This window comes from Lactuca virosa, chromosome 1 (genome assembly GCF_052849685.1).
Source record: "Lactuca virosa cultivar CGN04683 chromosome 1, Lactuca_virosa_CGN04683_v6, whole genome shotgun sequence".
NCBI lineage: Eukaryota > Viridiplantae > Streptophyta > Magnoliopsida > Asterales > Asteraceae > Lactuca > Lactuca virosa.
The window spans coordinates 149,761,504-149,782,767 of NC_136426.1; positions in this window are offsets into that span (position 1 = coordinate 149,761,504).

Below are 21,264 nucleotides of genomic sequence, written 5' to 3' on the forward strand. Positions count from 1 at the left end.
TAGTTACGAGCTCGTTTCTCGTCATGCAACAGAATCCTGTCTTCCCATGGAAATAAATGGCACACCGGCAAAACACCAATTCTGCAAATATACTCTGCTACCTTCCAAGCCGATGTAACAATTGTCGTGACAATTGTCATGGCGCAAGTCAACGCTAACAACACAAAACGGAATTGGAAACAATGTCGACAATTCCAATCGAAGTAACAACCAAGGAAACCAACGAGTGACTACTTACAAGGACACCCCAAACCCCAAACCTAAGAACATGAAGAGAAAGTCTGGGAGTGAGAAAAAGGGACAGCCAACTCAAGAACCCTCGAAGAAACAACAAATTGTTGTTGTTCATGCTGCCACAACACCTGCCACACCAACACAAGTGAGACAATATGTTGGGATTCGCCCAAAATACAACAAGTGCAGCTTCCATCATTATGGAGCCTGCCGGGTGTTGTATTGCAATAGGTGAAACAAGAAGGGGCACATAGCCCGTTTTTATAGGACCCTGGTCCAATGCATCACTCCAACCCCCGAGACTGGAATAAGTCCAGTATGCCACACATGCGGAGAAACAGGACATTTCAAGAGGGATTGTCCAACAGAGAAGAATGATGGAGGAGCAGGAGGAGTTTAACGACTGGACATGAAGAAGCAACGATGAACCCTACCAAGATTTTTGGTACGTTTCCAAACAACAAAAATTAAGCATAAAATTTTCACAAAATTTTTACCAATTAAAAATATAATCATAAATTATTCCCTCGGCCAAACAAATCATACCATTCATAGAAACTAAAGATCCCTGCAGGTGAGCTATGATGGCTTAGTGTAAACGTTAGGGTCATATATAATTAAGATTCTACGGACTTAGAGTGTGTAATCCCGCCTTATTTCCTATTCCTTGTCTGGTTGTGGATTTAGGGCAGGGCTACTCTGTCGACTGTCTTTTCCATCTTAATTATATATGACTAGCTTACACCAAACTATCATAGAGTGACCTAGTAGAAATCATACGTAATTTCATCATTATAAATCAAAGTACTCGTACCAATAGAATGCCCTAAAATCCAGAACAAAATGGTCGCAGTAGTAATAACAAGGATGAGGCTGGTAGTGTTAAAAACGTGTACATAGAACACCTTATTATTATGAAAAACCATTCCTTCCAAATCAAACTAACATCTTTTATAATAAGAAGTCCAATGTCGTCAATTGACACAGACTGGCTTGATCCTCACCATACCAATTTCAAGTACCACGAAGAGACCCTTTTGACTTAATCGACCAATTAACAAAACTATTTCAATCTATAATGACAAACCTCTGAATCATCTCTTGCATCTAGAGTCATAAATACCTATGTGAAAGGTACTACGCTCTATTCCTAGCCCACAGTAAAATCTGAAAACAAAAAGCAAGAAGACCCCAAAGGAATCTCAGAGGTTTACAACTTCCCCGAGATGCTTCCAAAGTCCTTTTGGAAGTAACACCCACGTGGCAAGTCGAGCTCGGAATCGACTCAATTCTTAAAGCCATTCTAGTAACCAAACCCCAATACCACTTAGCACTAACACCAAAAGTAGATATTGTCCAGTGACTAAAATGACCTAATAAGCAAGGAAACTATAAGACCAAGCCTCTAACCTCAGAAAGCACCCATCCGATTCATAAGGAGGAAAGGTGAATTGCCTAGAGGACCATTGACTACTAAGAGTCATGCAAACCCACCCTCAAGGACCGATATACCCTATCTCGAATCGAAGACTTATCCAACCAAATTTAAGGGAACAAGCAAAGGTCGACATACCACTAGCTTGGAATCACATAGGAAGAGACTTCCAAGACAACCTAAGATTCATAGGGCGAGCTGTACCACACACAACATTAACCTTGGTAACAATAGCGCCATCCTTAAGGTCTAGGATCACTACCAATAGGACATCAGGAACACAACCTTCATTAGGCCATTCAAGATCCTCGCCAGGATAGGTCCAGTAACCTATAGACTTCGGTTACCATAAGAAAGCATCGTATATTTCACCTTTCCACGTACCTAACCCTAATAAGTGTCTGACCGCCGAAGATTTTGTTGTTACACTCGAAGAAATCAAGGAAAACAAGAACCTACACCCTAAAGAGGAACATGTGGGAATCATGGGCAGGAAACCAAAAGAGCAAGGTCAAATACCAATAGCGAAGGTCCGCTGGAACACCAAGCAAGGACCCAATTTCCCCTAGGAACGAAGAGACCAGATGAAACAGAAATACCCGCAACTTTCTCCAAGTTGCAAGAGTCGTCCAAGAAGCTAATTTCAGGACGAAATTCCCTCTACAGGGGGAAATGTGACAACCCGAAATATTTGGATCAAGAAAGGTCTAAATTGTAACCCTATTACAATGGAAACCTTGAAAACCAAAAGGGAATTGATGCTTGTATATGGAAGTATACAGTTTAGAAATCACATATAAGGTAACCTCTTGAAAGTAAACAAGTTTAGCAAGGCAAAGTTTGACAAATATATTGGAGTTCAAGCTGCAATAAGTCTTAAGTAAACAATGCAATCAAACAAGGATCAAATGATGTTAACACAAGAACTTGTAATTGTGTCGTAATCTTGAACACTCGAACTATAAGCCAGCGTATTTGAGTTTCCTATTAACTAAGACCATAAACACCTTCCTGGGAACCAGCCAAGACCGTAAAACCGTTCTTTTGGGCCACGTTTGGCCGTAAACACCTCTAATGGGCCATCCCATGGCTGTAAACTACTTTAATGAGTCATTGTGTCACACCCCCAGCCATCGGCGGAAACACCGGGTGGTGTAAGTAGGGGGAAACTTATACTTAACATTAATACTTGTATACAACAAAGTATAATGTTTCTAAAAATTTGCTACCATGAGCCTGTAACCGTTGCTATGACATAATACCTCTGATAAAACCCACTCATGATTTCCATGAGGACAACCCACTCATGATTTCCATGAGGACAACACCGTACGCTTCATCGACGCCGGAACAATAACAAGTAAAAGGATAGTTCGTCACTCGCTTATGGTTGACTGTAGCTAACAATCACAAGTGGGGTGGTCAACCCGTATACTAATTATACACGACTTCCTCGCTCACACGGGATTAACGGTTACAGTTCAGAGGATTTCCGCTAAGATCCCCAATCTTAGTTGATGAATACAATTACTCATGTAGACTTCGACGACTTCTTATAGCTCTAACAACAAAAGCATTTTTTCATGTCTAAAAGCCTAAGTTAATAGACTATACTTTTAAACATTACTCCTAACTTCATAACATTTAGGCAGTATAACAGCTATCACTTGAAGTAAAACCATGTTTTATCTTGACATAAAACCAATAACAACAACAACATATAACATACCAAGTTTTATCTTGTCATAAAACTAACAATAACAACATACTTTATAAATTAACATATAGAACTTCCGAATATAACTTCGGAACTATATCGCACACCATATATATATATATATATATATATATATATATATATATATACAATCCTAAGTATAAATAAAGATATACATTAGTATAATAACATGCTAACAAGTTGATAATAGTTGTATATATTCAAAATATTATATTTAGAACAACTATATACCGGTTAATATAATTATCTACGTTGATACTGATATACTATCATATAGACATAATAATAACGTATATACAATATTTAGCATGTGTTTTCCCCCGAAATATTAGAAAGTGGGGTCGTGAAACTCACCCTAGTAGCGTGATTTTATGTAATCTAAGCAGAAACTATCAGCGTACGAGGTCGTCGGGGCTCGGGATGCAAGAGGGCTTCAACAATTGAGAGAGGAGAAAGGGAAATGGTGTAAGGAAGTGTCAAGGTCGGACCTGCTATTTATAGTAAGATTTTGGCCTCTCACGTCGTGAGCCATATAGTCTCACGTCGTGAGCCATGGCTGGTCACCCCGTAGACTTTCCATTTGCGTCCCTAGCTTCGGAAGGTGGCCATGTGACTCCTCACGTCGTGAGATATCCTTGCTCACGTCGTGAGTTTGGATCTTATCTCTTCGTAGCCTCGTCAGACACCTTTTAGATTCCGATATGTGGCAAAATGACTCCTCACGTCGTGAGCTCAGTCAGATTAGGGTTTCTGACAGTTGAATCTTCGGAAGGTCGTAACTTTCACATACGAACTCCGTTTTTGACGTTCTTTATATGCACGCGTAGCTATTTACAAGTACTACAACTCTCTTTTAGACTCCAATATCTAATTATAAGACTATTTTAAATTCCTCTTATTATAGAGATTTATAGTGTTCGGTTTATCATAACTTCTTTATGCGAAGTTAGATTCAGACGTTCTCTATATTTTTGGAATCGTATGGACGTATACTTTGAGTTGTATCATAAAGAAAGTTCATATTTGTATTAGAATTTATCATGAACTACATAGCACTCTTATCACATTACTAGTTTAACAAAATCACATTACATGATTGGCATAATCACATGTGATTGTCTATTGACCTATTTTGACTGGTGTTACACATTGCTTGGCCGAAAGCCCCTTAGTGGACCACATATTGGACGAAAACTCAATAGGAAAAGAACCTAGGGCCAAAAATACATGTGTTTACGGCCATGATTGGATGTTTTAAAGAGTTTACGACCTAGATTAAGGAAAAAGACAATAAAAGTTGACTTTAGGATGTGATTTCGCCCATTTCCTATGTGATCACAGTAAAACACGAATTAACCAACGTATACCCAAGTTTATAACTATCAGATTTCCAAGCAAATATCAAATCATTCCTACTCCTTTCCTTTAAACGATATCATCACCACTAAAACCCCCATTTCTTCATTCCATCTCCAGTTAACCTCTATTTCCTCTCAAGAATAAGATCCAAACTATTAAGGAGCTTAAATCTTCAAGTTTATTCCTAGAGTTGGTAAGTATTTCGTGATCCACTAAGTGTCCCTATATATATATATATATGTTAGTTTCATATCATTCATACATATTATTATGTGTTAAAAACCTTAGGATAACAAGGACACCAAGAAGTTGATCAAACCATTCAAGTGCTTAGACTTGAAGATCTTCAAACCATCCACCAAACCAAACTATGGTGAGCTTCATACCCCCAATCTTTTTAAGTTTTTCATGCTTTTAGGGGGGATACTGTCACACCCCCAAACCAGAAGGCGGAAACGTCCGGGGGTGGAGGACTTCATTTGTAGTATCACAACACATGCATCATAGTAATCAAAGTACAAACAACCATTGTATTTAAACAGTATAAATATTTACATGTGTTCAATCATTGTATATTGAAACCAAAATAGTTATACAAAAGAAGAAGATATGACTCAAAGTAGCTCCATCTTCTCAAAAAGCTGGGGGAGTACCTGTTTATTGTTTCCCTGAGAATACAAGTAATTTGAAAAGGGAGTATCAACATAAAGTTGAGTGAGTGCATAAGTGTTTATGTTTGAAAAGGTGTCTCTGTATCTTGCATATGTAAACTGTTCTAGAAAATCCTATATTTTCTGTTGTATATGAAAAGTAATTTTAATCCTATAAAACCGTTCTCTTTGTAATCAATGTTTTGTATTTGTATTCCTTTATGTAAAACTTGTAACTGAGAGTGTGCCTGGCTTCACCAACTGTTATTGAAAACTGTATTGTACTATTGTAGTTTGTATTCTGTAAACTGGTACTTTGAAGGTGTACTTACGCTTAGTTGATTATTCACTAACGTATTGTTAATATCTTTTAATGAGTTATTATAACCATACTAAGACTTGATGGCCTGAAACAAATGCTTTGTGGGCGTTTAAACTGTTGATAGCAATTGCCACTCATTGGCGTGTATGCCTGACTATAGCTAGCAGCCTGAGTGCGGGGTTGTCAATCCCGATATAGATCTACACACAACTTGTTTCGATCCCCTGACTGGAGACACTGGTTATAATATCAGGATTTTACCTTGGTTGTCTAAATGAATTTAAACAACCTGAATTGAATGACTCATAAAACGCATATAAACGTTACATGTATATTAGTCATGAAAACCCAATCATTCTGAAATAAATGATTGACAATATGTTCTTGAATTTGTGTTCTGAACATGTATTTGACAATTGTAAACCCCTGATTTGTTTTGAATCAAAACCCTTGTTTCTTGTAACACAGTGTATTTTAGTATACTTGAATCATGAATTATTGTTCTATGTATCATAAATTATACCTTATATAATTTATATGTACTTTCTGAATCGGTATTTAACTGTTTTTGCATGTAACCCCTTGCTCAACATGTTACAAAGGTATTTTAACTGATGAAATAACTTTTATATTTATATACATACACAATTCTAGGGAAATCTCCAGAAAAGTCCCAAAGTTTTGGGCCAATTTATGATCTAGTCCTAAACTAAATTTCATTAATGAAAAAGGACAGGAAACCGGCTATTGTAATCACTTTAACCCTTTTTACCTTTTGCAGCAGGTTACCTGCTTAGGTGGCATGCCACATGGACTGTTTGGCTGAGGTGGCATGCCTTTTCTTTATAATGTAAAAAAACTGATTTTTTATAGAAAAAAATGGGAGGGGACTCGAACCCATGACCTTCCACTCCCAAACCATACACCTTACCATATGAGCTAGAAGCATTTATTGTTATTACTTCTTCAAATGTATTTATAAAGTTTTTATAATTTACCCTTACACTAGTTATATTGCGAATCTGTACATATTATCCCAATTATCTCTGTTAGCTTACACTGTAAATAACAATGTAAAGAAATGTTCTAAAAAATGTGATCTGTACAAGCTGAATTCCATGGTCGCTGAGTTTAATTTCATGAGTGTTCTGAAATAGATTTAAGAAATCAATCCTTAGATTCCGTATTTGATTATGCTTACTGTTCTTTTGGTACAGATTAGGAAAATATCCTGAATCGAATTAGTAAGATGCACTGATACCATATGCTATCCTGAGAACTTGAAGAATCGTCTCTAGATTTAGATCTTATTTGGGATCGATTTGGGAGAACCCATCTTTTGGGGCTACAGGCTTCAAGAACACCCATTTTTTCTCCTCCTTTGCTTCATGTCTCGTAGGAATGGAGCTAGATCGAAGTGATAATGCTTATATAGTCAAACGAAGGTTACAAATAGCTCTAAGTCTCCCAATCGAAAAAGCTCTCTAAATTTTGGAGACATGGTTTTAAACAACGACCTCAGTGCCATTCGTGACCATTCTCCTCTTCTCTTAACAAGAAGCATCTTACATAGAAGCTCTTCAACTCCATGTTTATCCCCAACCGGTAGAGACATCCGCCAAAAAGACCAAAGTGTCCCAGTTGAAATCCTAGGGCATTCTCGTAATTTTTACCAAACAAAACCATTCGTTGACGAGGTTGTGAATGCGATAATCTTCGGGATTGAGCCTTGGTCAACCAGGGTTAAAACGGTTAGCTCGTGTTGGTGAAATCGGTTTCAGAGAAGTAGCAACTTATCTTCTTGATTATGGCAGGAGATGAGAGAATCGAAGTTAGAAGAAAGATGTGGCGAAGAAGAAGGGTTAGAGGGAGAAAGATGCGAATTTTTAGATGGTAATTAAGGGTAAATTATAAAGACTTTATAAATACATTTGAAGAAGTAATAACAATAAATGCTTCTAACTCAGATGGTAAGGTGTATGGTTTGGTAGTGGAAGGCCACGAGTTTGAGTCCCCTCCCATTTTTTCTCTAAAAAAATCAGTTTTTTACATTATAAAGAAAGGGAATACCACATCAGCTCCCACCTCAGCCAAACAGTCCATGTGGCATGCCACCTCAGCAGGTAACCTGCTGTAAAAGGTAAAAATGGTTAAAGTGATTACAATAGCCGGTTTCCTATCCTTTTTCATTAATGAAATTTAATTTAGGACTAGATCATAAATTGGCCCAAAACTTTGAGACTTTTTCGGAGATTTCCCCACAATTCTATATATAAGTAAAATTTAAACGACACGCGGACAAATAACCGGTACTATAAGCCCACATCCAAACAAGGAAAAGGACTTAGAATGAGTTATCAGTCCTAAGCCTTTTAAATCTTATTTATATCCATATATATACAAATATGAATTTTGGGGAAAAATATAAGTTTATAAAAGAGTTTAATGTTTTGGAGTATTTTTGATGATTTAATGTCGTTTAATCATGATTTGAAATCATGATTTTATAACACAAAGTTCTTGTGTTATACTTGTATTCCCCCCTTAAAACAATAGAAATTATGAAAATACGGGGGTATGAACTCACTTGATAGGTGGTGATTTGGACAGCGTTTCGTTTCTCGGAAAGGAGTTTATTTGACGAAAAACCGGCTTAAATCGAGCAGAGTTTCGACTGGAGAAAGTTGTTTTTCTCGGGAATCTTGGGGCTTCGAGGCTTGCTTAGGGTTTTAGACTTGATACCGGGGCTTTAGGGGTTCTATATAAGTTTGTGGAAGTGAAAGAAGTGAAAATATATGGAAAATAGGGTGAAAAGTGTAAAAAATTCGGAAGGTCTCGCATGGCTTATATAGGCCGAAGCCTCGGATTCGAAGCTGTGGGAGGCTGCCGCGTGTTCGGACAGGTGGCGAAGGGAAGAGGCTCACTTCGGACATCTGGCTCGGTGTGTCGGACCAGGAGTGGACCGAACTTCGGTCCAATTGGAAGAAGGCGCGTGTCCGAGGGGTGTGATCCTGCGAGCCTGTCGGCTGGCTACTGGACCTCGGCTGCGGTCCAATCAGAATGCGACATGGAGAACTTCGGTCCAATCAGAAGGTGACACGGGGAAACCTCGCATGCGTGGTGACGTGGTCGAAGGTGCACCATGCGAAATTGCCCGGTTTTCAATATTTCTCGATTTTTGTGCCAAAAACTTGCAAAAATCATAACTTTCGCATACGAGCTCCGTTTTCGACGTTCTTTATATGCACGCGTAGGTAAAATTATACTCTACGACTTTCGTTTAGACTTTGTCGGCTAATTTTGAATTTATTTTAAATATTATTATTTTTAACAGACCGGGACACGAAATCCGTTAAAAAATCATAACTTCTTCATCCGACGTCCGTTTTTGTCTGTCTTTTTACCGTTGTACTACTATTGACGAGACCTTCAATTCTTGTTTAGGTTGTGTCGGCTAAAAATCACTCGATCTTTATTTCGAGTTTTTAGCTGTACACTGCTATACTGAAACTTAGAAAAATCGTAACTTCCTCATACGAAGTCAGATTTTGACGTTCTTTTTATGAAAGTTATCGGTTTAACATAAACTACAACTTTCATTTAGATTGCTATGGCTAAAAAGCCTTTTATTGAAAATTCAGTTTTTACACTGAACAGTGTTTTGCCGGTTTTGTCGCGGATCTTCGATTGGTCATAACTTCTTCGTTATAACTCGGATTTTAGTGTTCTTTATATTTTTGGAAACCTTGTTACAATCTCTACCACTTGGTTCATCCCAATCGATATTGTTTAATAATTTATTTTTGAGGGTCAATTATGTAAATATACACAGTATGCTAAAATTTCTCTTTATTGTTTTAAAAAGAACTACAATTTGACCTATATTATTACATAGGTTTGAAATAACAGTTTGTTACATTATCCCCCCGTTAGAGAGAATTTCGTCTCGAAATTAGCATTACAGATAGACTAGGGAAAAAGATGTGGATATTTCTGTTGCATTTGACCCTCCCGTTCCCAAGTGAATTCAGGTCCCCATTTTGCATTCCAGCGAACCTTCACTATCGGGATACGACTTTGTTTGGTTTTCTTAACTTCCCTGTCTAGAATCTCTACGGGTTCATCCACAAAGTTGAGGCTCTCGTTTAACTCGATTTCCTCGAGTGGGATCACAAGAGTCTCGTCGGATAGACACATTTTCAAGTTCGAAACGTGGAAGGTAGGATGAATGTTACTTAGTTCTTGGGGTAGTCGAAGTTTGTAAGCTACATGACCGATTCTGGCAAGAATCTCGAATGGTCCTATGTACCCTGGATTCAGTTTGTCACGCTTTCCAAAGCGTATCATGCCCTTCCAGGGTGAGACTTTTAGTAAGATGCGGTCACCAACCGGGAATTCCAAGGGTTTTCTCCTTTTGTCAGCGTAGCTTTTCTGTCTATCTTTGGAAGCTTTAAGTCGCTCCCGAATTTGTACGATTTTCTCGGTAGTTTCTAGAATAATATCCGGTCCAGTGAGAGCACTGTCAGGAGTTTGCCCTCTAGCTAGCTGCGTGTCACCCACTTCAGCCCAACATAGAGGGGATCTGCACTTGCGGCCATAGAGGGCTTCGAATGGAGCAGCCTTTATGCTAGTGTGATAACTATTGTTATAAGAGAATTCAACAAGGGGTAAATGAATATCCCATGCCTTTCCAAAGTCTATCACGCAAGCTCGTAACATGTCCTCTAATGTTTGAATCGTCCTCTCACTTTGTCCGTCGGTTTATGGATGGTAGGCTGTACTCATGTCCAGCCTGGTTCCCAGAGAGTTTTCTAAAGACTGCCAGAAACGAGAGGTGAATCTACTATCTCAGTCCGAAATAATAGATATGGGTACACCATGCAGTCTAACAATATCCCTGAGGTAAGAAGTGTGCGGATTTGGTTAATCTGTCGACGATTACCCAAATACTATCATAACCACCCGAAGTCTTGGGTAATTTGGTTATGAAATCCATTGTAATCCACTCCCACTTCCGTTCAGGGATTTCAGGTTGTTGTAATAAACCTGAAGGTTTTTGGTACTCTACCTTGACTTTGGCACAAGTAAGGCACTTGCTCACAAAGGTAGCGATTTCGGCCTTCATGTTAGGCCACCAATATAGTTTCTTAAGGTCCAGATACATCTTGTCTGAACCTGGATGAATGGAGTATCGGGTTTTGTGTGCTTCATTCATAATCACGTCTCTGTAACCACCGAACTTTGGCGTCCATATCCGGTTCATGAAATAATAGACTCCATCATCCCCGACTTCGAAGTTCTTATCCATTCCTCTCAGAGTTTCACCTGCCACGTTTTCGGGTTTCAAGGCTTCAAGTTGAGCTTCTTTGATCTGTGTGGACAGATGTGAATGGATTGTCATGGTCAACGAGTTGACCCGGCGTCCCGAGTATTCTTTTCTGCTAAGGGCATCAGCTACTAAATTTGCTTTACCAGGGTGATAAAGAATTTCACATTCGTAGTCGTTCAGTAGCTCCACCCGTCGTCGTTATCTCATGTTCAACTCTTTTTGATCGAAGATATGATGGAGACTTTTATGGTCCGTGAATATTGTGCATTTCGTGCAATATAGGTAATGTCTTCAGATCTTCAGAGCAAACACCACCGCTCCTAGCTCAAGGTCGTGTGTTGTATAGTTGACTTCATGCGTCTTAAGTTGTATTGAGGCGTAGGAGATAACCTTTCCTCTTTGCATAAGTACACACCCAAGCCCTTGATTTGAAGCATCACAGTACGCTACAAAGTCCTCTGTCCCTTCGGGTAGAGACAAGATCGGTGCACTGCACAAGGCATGTTTGAGCGTTTGGAATGTTGTTTCTTGCTTCTCTCGCCAACTAAAAGTTACACCCTTTTGCGTCAGGGTGGTAAGCGGTTTAGCGATTCGGGAGAAATTTTGGATGAATCTGCGATAGTAGCCAGCAAGACCTAAGAATTGTCGGATTTCTGTAGGTGTTTTGGGTGCTGGCCAGTTTTCAATTGCTTTTATTTTGGAAGGGTCCATGTGTATTCCTTCGGAACTGACCACGTGACCTAGGAATTCAACCTTCCTAATCCAAAATTCGCACTTTGAAAACTTCGCATAGAGTTTTTCTGTCATAAGGGTTTGTAATACTTGACGAAGATGTTGGCCATGTTCCTCTTTGCTTCTTGAGTAGATAAGGATGTCGTCAATGAAGACTATGACGAATTTGTCCAGGAATGGACGACACACTCTATTCATTAGGTCCATAAACACAACAGGTGCATTCGTCAATCCGAATGGCATCACTATAAACTCGTAATGATCATAACGAGTTCTAAACGCGGTCTTGTGAATGTCTTCCTCCAAAATCCGTAACTGGTGATACCCGGATCTTAAGTCTATTTTCGAGAAGTAGTTCGCACCTTGAAGTTGGTCGAACAGATCGTCAATGCGAGGCAGAGGATATAGATTCTTGATGGTAAGTTTTTTCAGCTCGCGGTAGTCTATGCACATGTGGAATGATCCATCCTTCTTATTTACGAACAAAATCGGTGCTCCCCAAGGTGAGAAGCTTGGTCTTATGAAACCTTTGCTAAGGAGTTCGTTAAGCTGGCTGGATAATTCTTGTATTTTAGAAGGTGCAAGACGATAGGGGGATTTGGCTACAGGGGTAGCTTCATGGATTAAGTCGATTCAGAATTCGACTTGTCGTTCGGGAGGCACTCCTGGAAGATCATCGGGAAAGATATCGGGAAAATTGCAGACCTCGGGAATGCTTGCGATGTCTTTCACCTCTTGCTTTTTGTCTACCACGTGAGCTAAGAAAGCACAGTACTCTTTGCGAAGGTAATTTTGTGCCTTGATGCAAGAAATGATCCGAAGGTTCGTTCCGGGTTTATCGCCATAGATAATAGGAGTTTCATTAGTTGGCAAGTTCAAACGAATAGCTCTTTCATAGCATATGATGTCGGCATGGTTGGGGCACAACCAATCCATACCTATTATGATGTCAAAACTTTTGATAGAGACCGGCATAAGGTCTATTGGGAAAGAAAAGTCATTCAAGGTAAGGGTACATCCTATGTATATATCATTGGTGGATTCGAATTTCCCGTTAGCCATTTCTACTGTGAAAGTTTCATTTAGTGGTTGGGAGTTTTGATTTAGTAGATGTTTAAAATTATGACTCATGAAGCTCCTCTCAGCACCACAATCAATTAGAATACATGCATAAGTATTGTTGAGAAGGAACGTACCCGTGACCACTGCATGGTCTGCCACCGCTTCTTCATGACCCAGTGCTAGAATCCTCCCAACTCCACCGACATTTCCAGCTTTTGGACAATCTTTCTTGAAATGCCCCACATCACCGCATTGGTAGCATGCTCGACCTACTCCAGCGGAAGGTACTTGGTTAAGTGGTTGGGGTGGTATTCTACAGAATCGGGCAGTATTCCCTTTCCTGTTGCAGTTACGACACTACATTTCTTGGCAATTTCCGTTGTGGTGAAAATTACACTTGTTATATTTAAGGAGGTTACCATCATAGGGCTTAGTTGGTGCAAGGTTATTAGGGACAGCAGCAGGTACAGTAGCAGGTATGGTAGCGGGTACAGTAGTAGCATGGACTGCCACTACTTGTTGTTTCTTTGCAGGATCCAGAGGAGATTTGCCCTTCCTCTTGTTCCAAACTTTCTTGCTGTTGTTGTTGTTCTCCTTAGGTTGTTCTGGAGCAGTAACCACAGAATTTTGATGATTTCCGTGGTTAATAAGTGACTGTGCCAATTCCTTGGCACTGTCAAAGGTAACAGGCCTAGAGGCAATGACACTTGCATGTATCTGGGGCGACAGTCCCCTAATATACCTTTCGATCTTTTTGCTCTCCAGAGTAACCATTTCAGGACACAGAATCGCCAAGTCACAGAACCGATTCGTGTAAGTTGTTATGTATGCTCCAGCTATGATAAGACCCCAGAACTCTTGCTCAAGTTTTTGAATTTCCCCATGCGGACAGTATTCCCGCATTAGCATGGCTGTTCCACCATGTTAGAGCCCTATCTGAATTTCCTCCTGTCTGGAAGGTATTAGCCACTACCAAAGTTAGCGACTTAACATGGCCGTTCCACCATGTTAGAGCCCTATCTGAAAAAGTACAGGCACCAAATTTAACTTTGCTACCTTCCAGACAGGAGGAAATTTCAAAAACTGCTTCTGTCTTCTCAATCCATTGCCATAAAACCATTACTCCTCCAGTTCCATTAAAGGTCCTGGGTTTGGCGTTCGAGAAGTCTTTATAAGTTCACTCTCGCGAGTGCTCATGACCCTTGCCATGGTTAGAAGGACGTGCACCAGCTCCCGACCCACTAGCACCAGGAGTATTGATATGAGACATGGCAGCCGCTACAACCGCCGTGACCACCGCTTGGAACATAGCGGGGTCGAATTGAGGAGGTGGTGGTGGGGGTGGCGTCGGTGCTTCATTGTCACGTCTTGGATTTCTACGATGAGGCATCTTTTCTATACAAGTTAAAAGATAAAAGATGGTAATATATCAAGAATGAATATGAATTTGATATCTCTGAACGAAACACTTAATTAAACGTGAATCTTGTAAAGGATTGGAAATAGAAATCTATTGCAAAAATTACTTGCAATAGGATGATATGAATTTGAGTGGTTATTTTTCAAAGAGTATGCAAATACATGTCAACTGTATTGGTATATTAAGTATATGTAATCTGGAACACTTGACCTTAAAGCAGGTTTATAATATGCCACAATAATGAGGAAGTGTCGACATCAAACCGACCTACCGAAAATAAAATTTTCGCGGTCGTATCGAAAAATATGAAAAATAACACTCGAACATGTCTGTACTATAACCAAAACTTTGGAACAGGATGTTTATGAAAATTGTAATAACTCTTGTTGAAGTAAAGTGCCTATTGTTTTATTGATACCCGGTTTTTTACATATCATGAAAAGTAGTATATACATTCGATATAGAAAGTAGAAAGTAGAAGTAGTGCGAACACTACTTGCGGCGGTTGCTACGACGGTTGCTGGTTTCCGTTTCGTATTGTGCTTTCCAACGCCTTTCTTAGGCATCTTGATGCTCTCTTAATTCTCTTATCTTTGATTGAGCAACATTGAATTGCCTTTGAAGGGCTTCTGTATGGTGCTGGGTGTCATACTGCATTTCATCAAGACGAAGGATATCTGCAGTGTTAGCCTGCGTAACCGTATTCACTGGTAGGATTCGATTGATCGAAATCCTAGATTGATCGGCTTGCTGGGCTATTCAGTTTACTATAACTGGAAGAGCTCTATCAGCTGTTCCTCCTCTCGAGACGTTATGAAAACCTCGTGCCATTCCGTAAAGAGGGCGTTGGCTGTCTTGCCGACTCCAATGGTTTATATATTGGCCCCACTCGGGTATGGGTTCTACTTCATCTTGTCTCAGGAGACGCTCCCCAGGGTTGCAGACTTGTGGCTCTGTATCCGTACCACTTGATTAGCTGTCTTCAAAGGGTTCTTCATCTGAGTGTGAGTTCCAACTTGCATTTTGTGGATTGTAGGGGTCCCCCGGTAAATTGTGTTCAGCCATAGGTTCTGTATTAGAAGTAAGGTTAGTAAAATACTCTCCGTAGTATTTTAATCTTTGTGTTCTGTTCTATAGTTCTTCTGAATATGTATGGTAAGTTTTAGACATGTCGCAACACTACTATCACTCCCAAACACATGTTGGTCATATCTCAAATCAATATAGTTGATCAGGCTATATTAATTCCAGATATGATTACATAACTGCCCAGGTTTGACTATAGTGTTCAACATCCAAATACTTTTAAGTTCTTATGACTGTGATACTATACTTGTAGGTATGAGTGTTAGTATACTTCTTGTAAAAATACTAAAATCTTTAAAAAGTATACTTGTAGTCAGAGCTCTCAGCCCCGACGTATTTATAGTTTGTATATCTTTTATGGATTGATATACTGAGTTCACTATAAACAATGCTTTGATACCATTCTGTCACACCCCCAAACCAGACGGCAGAAACGTCCGGGGGTGGAGGACTTCATTTGTAGTATCACAACACATGCATCATAGTAATCAAAATACAAACAACCATTGTATATAAACAATATAAATATTTACATGTGTTCAATCATTGTATATTGAAACCAAAATAGTTATACAAAAGAAGAAGATATGACTCAAAGTAGCTCCATCTTCTCAAAAAGCTCGGGGAGTACCTGTTTATTGTTTCCCTGAGAATACAAGTAATTTGAAAAGGGAGTATCAACATAAAGTTGAGTGAGTGCATAAGTGTTTATGTTTGAAAAGGTGTCTCTGTATCTTGCATATGTAAACTGTTCCAGAAAATCCTATATTTTCTGTTATATATGAAAAGTAGTTTTATTCCCATAAAACCGTTCTCTTTGTAATCAATGTTTTGTATTTGTATTCCTTTATGTAAAACTTGTAACTGAGAGTGTGCCTGGCTTCACCAGCTGTTATTGAAAACTGTATTGTACTATTGTAGTTTGTATCTGTAAACTGGTACTTTGAAGGTGTACTTACGTTTAGTTGATTATTCACTAACGTATTGTTAATATCTTTTAATGAGTTATTATAACCATACTAAGACTTGACGGCCTGAAACAAACGCTTTGTGGGCATTTAAACTGTTGATAACAATTGCCACTCATTTGCGTGTATGACTGACTGTAGCTAGCAGCCTGAGTGCGGGGTTGTCAATCCCGATATAGATCTACACACAACTTGTTTCGATCCCCTGACTGGAGACTCTAGTTATAATATCAGGACTTTACCTTGGTTGTCTAAATGAATTTAAACAACCTGAATTGAATGACTCATAAAAAGCATATAAACGTTACATGTATATTAGTCATGAAAACCCAATCATTCTGAAATAAATGATTGACAGTATGTTCTTGATTTTGTATTCCGAACATGTATTTGAAAATTGTAAACCCTTTATCTGTTTTGAATCAAAACCATTGTTTCTTGTAAAACAGTGTATTTTAGTATACTTGAATCTGATGATGGAAGAAACAACATCAAAAAGCAAACCCCAAACATTGTCACAAAAAATCAATTCATGGAAGCATCAAAACAAAATAGGACCCATGATTAGAATTATAAATCATATTTGTGATATTGATTTTTAGTGTTAAAGACTTTTTGTTGGATATGATTGTAGGAACTCCATGTTCTCGGGCAAGCAATAGAAGAGGATGGGAAAGGGCAGGAGCAACCGAGGCGAGCAAATTGAAGAGCAGAAGTAGGGGACCAAGTTGCTGATTTCATCTTTATCCTATCAGCTATATTTATGTGATCCAACATACCTAGCAAATCGACCGATTTAGACAGAAAAAGTAGAAATAACTAGTACACATGAAAACAAATCAAAAATAATAATCAATGAAAAAAAACTTTGAAGCCGTCACAAAGGAGAGAGATCTCGACAAGCTCAATCCAAATTCGTTTGGTAACTTGTATCTCTAATCCAATTTGGAAAGAAACTTTAAATATGCCAAATACGCCACTAAACTACTTCAAAAGAAACTTTGAATTTTAGAAAAAGTCTAGCCTTAAATGTATTTATTTTGTTATAATTAAAAGATATCTTATAGGATTTCACAAAACTACCTGAAAAGAAATTTTCACTTTTGGGAAAATGAAAATCTTTTCGTTGTTATGAAGTGTACCAAATTCATTGGAATCAAAATAAATAGAAACATATCAACTAAATTGGCTCAAAATCTTGTTTAATTATGTAGGATTCTTTGAGATAGAGTGCTAATTGCTCCCGTTATTTGAACACTTAGTTTTCATAATTTTAGTACCAAACTCATTGTACTAAAATAAAATATACTATGAAAAAGATTTATAAAGATTTTATATCTCCCAATAATCATCTTGTATATTTTCTATAAAATTTAAAAATTAAAGCCCATCAATCTTTTAAATCTTAATTTTTGGAAAAGCTTCGTTTAAGCATTATATTTCCTCAAACGCGTCCGTTAATGTAGCTATTGATGGGAGCAACAATGGCGAGAAAAACATCAAAATTGCAATGGTGAAGACCAATTCAGGTAAAGTAAGTCCACCACCATCTACTCTAGATTCTGATGTCCCATTTCATGATAACAAGTTGACGGGTTTTTGTATGCCAAGTCCATCAGCAAGATGCCATGGAACAAGAAAAATTTGTTATTGTTGTATTGGGCCACCAGTAGTAATATGCATAGAAGGCTATGAGATATGTCATGATATATGTAATTAAAATACATGTTATATATATGATAACATGCAATCTATTTTTTATATAAATAAGAGTAAATTACATTAATAGTCTTAATAGTTTCGGGTATTCTACACTATTGGTCCCCAAACTCTTGTTTAACTCTTGGATTCTCCTTTTTATATACTTTTAATTACATTTAATTTGACACAAGTCAATATTTAACATGGGATACGAACAAATTTTAGGAGGATATTTAATTTCTCATATTTTCAGTGTAGTTTTGGTCCTAGGTATTCATTTAAGTCTTGAAAGGACTGTATTAACTTTATCTATTTTTTAAAAAATTATTTACTATTAACCCATTAAAAAAAATTCCTCATACTTGGGTTCCACTTTCACCCCTTGCCCATTTATCTATTAGTCATCATGTACTAATTGTTAAAATAATTTCATGTTCATGTGTTCTAGACTTCTAGTATTCAATGTATTCTTGTATATAATATTCTTTTATCATAAATAATTTAAATAATGTGTTTGATTAGTAGATGATGATTAACCTTTCTTCTAATAAGACATATAAGAATTGAAGAAAAGTAATTTAATAAATAAGTACACCTATTTATGTAGCTATTAATAAGTAAAATAAAATCAAATTTTAACGTGAAACATACACCTATAAAGGACCTACTTAAATATTAAGTTTCAAAAGAAAAGTATCATATTATTTTTGTGTGCAGTAACTAATGAATATTTCAATGGTTCGTGCTTGTAGCCTTGTTGTAAGGATGGCGATACACCTAGATTCGAATGTTGGTCCTTGAACTTTTTTTTGTTTTCTAAAACTAATTTTCTTAAATTTCTCTCACTAAAAGGGTAAAGTAGTCTTTTCAATTTTTTTGGAGGAAAACCAAGAAAAAGTTTTATTTTGGACTTTCGATGCAAGCAGAAACTTTTTAGTCTTTATCTATAGTTTTTTTGTAAACCACCAAGACCAATTTTGCAGGTGCTTCAGAAATCTTTTATCTGCTATGTTAACATATGTCCCTATAATGTTTTTCTTTTTTCCTTTTTATATATTTAGCCTAATTTCTATTGTTTTGATCGATTTTGTATGCCTTTTTACAATTTTAGCCCGATTTAAAATTATTTTTAAGAATGCGGTCCACATATTCAAATTAGGAGGGGATCCAACACCCCGTGGTCAAAATTGAGTCAGGATGCTATATAGTTTGCTTGTTAGTAAGAATGATATTGGTTTAATTAAATAATATTTGGGAGGAAATATATAGTCAATAAAATGAGGTTTCATTGAAATTATCGTAACATTCGTTAAAACCCATGAAAGAAAATGAAAAACCCCAATCTTCCTCTTAATGTCACCCTTTTTCCCTTGTTGAATCCCTGTTTATAGAAGTTAGCTCTGTCTTTTTCTCTCCTCGTCCTTTTCTATCTGGGTGGCATTACTTTGTCCCTTATCGTGTAGCATGAGGATCACACTTAGTTTACAAATTATTTTCAAATGTCTGTTGATGGTGATCATGCTCATGGGTTTTTGTTATTTCAATTACTTTTTTTTAGTTTACTATTTCAATTGACAGCACACAGTTCTTGAATAAAAGACCAGAAGGATCAAAAATAATTATCTTCAATCCTCGACAATAACTTTTGCAAATTGGGAATTACTTCAATCCTTGAAAAGTGCATTCTTAATTCCTTGTTATTTCCACTTCATAGTTACAAATATTTACATATAATTGTTTTCGAATGATGTTATCTTCTCCTCAATGGTAAGCTTAACACTAATAATCAGAAGGCTGTAACATTCGTTTGCAATATTTCTAAATTTCCTACGATTTGCAAAAAAGTTATATTAGGTTTTTATTTTGATGTGCCAGAAGTAAGCCACACATAAGATTCCCCACAATGGAAAACTCCTTATATTGATGGATAATATCTTCTTTCAGATGCTATTATTCTTGGCCACTTCCCTGCAATTTGTGTGCCTACATTCATCACCTTGATAGCCTTTTCATGCTGATATTGTAATGACAAGTTTGATTTGTTGAACTTAAAATTAGTGATGTTTCAGTGGAGTTACAAATCAATGTTGTCACATCATTTTGAAAAAGGAAGATGCTGTTGGATTAGGTGTCTAAGCCCGTAACTATCATTTTGATGAGTAATTACAAGCAAGCATTTGAGTCGAAGTTTATCCATTCCTTTTTCTCTTAGAGGGTTAAAAGCGATATTTGTGGGCCCCTCGATAATTTATTGATGACACCCTAAGTGCTTGGCCAAGCCTGGACTGATTTAATTTGTTCAATTAGTCAGTCGTCATAAATCGGAAATCGGGAAACAACACATGAACAGAGAGAATGATCATAATCCATGTCTCAGTTCATACGATATCTAGAATGGAGGAATATATGATCCATTATCTAATGGACGTGTTGTTGACTAGGTCAGAGTTCAACATCGGCTTTTAAGAGCTACGATTGCTAGTCGGGTTGTGGAGTCGTACTTGGAATAATAGTTATTAGACTTATCCAAGTGGGAGACTATTGGATTTGGTGTCTAAGCCCATAACTATAATTGGTATGTACTTGACTCGAGAGTAGCATGGTCCATTTCGGGTTGCATATCACCAGGAAAATTTGATAGGATGGACTTTTGAGAAGTGGTTATTTATGATTTATTAATATATTATAAGTTCTAATATATTAATATGAAATCATATGATTTAATTAGTATTGATCAAGAATTAATTTGGAATTAATTTAGTGATCAAAAGAGACTAATCAAATTAATAGGGACTAATTGTGTAAATTAGTAATATATATAGTTTGGGCTTTTGATACATGATGGACTAAGTTTATGGAAGAATCCATAAAGAGTTAGCCCACTTGATTCGTTGATTATGGATAATAAGCCCAAGGGTAGGGATTAGGGTTTACCATGACATTTAAAATCCTACAACTATATATATGGTGTCCCAAGACCTAAAATCGGCACCCTACACGTTCTAAGAGTTCATAGAGCCGATTTCTAGTGTAAGACTAATCTCTCAAAAGTCTTACTTTGTCTAAGGTGTGTTGTGAACCTTTTGAGGTTCAACATTTGAGGCAGTAAGTTCTTAAAGGCCAAAACTACAAGCTACAACAAAGAGGTAATTTTATAACTCAATCCTATGTTGTTTACGTCAATTGTATGATGGTTGTAGGCTTAATGCTTTGAAACAATATTGCATG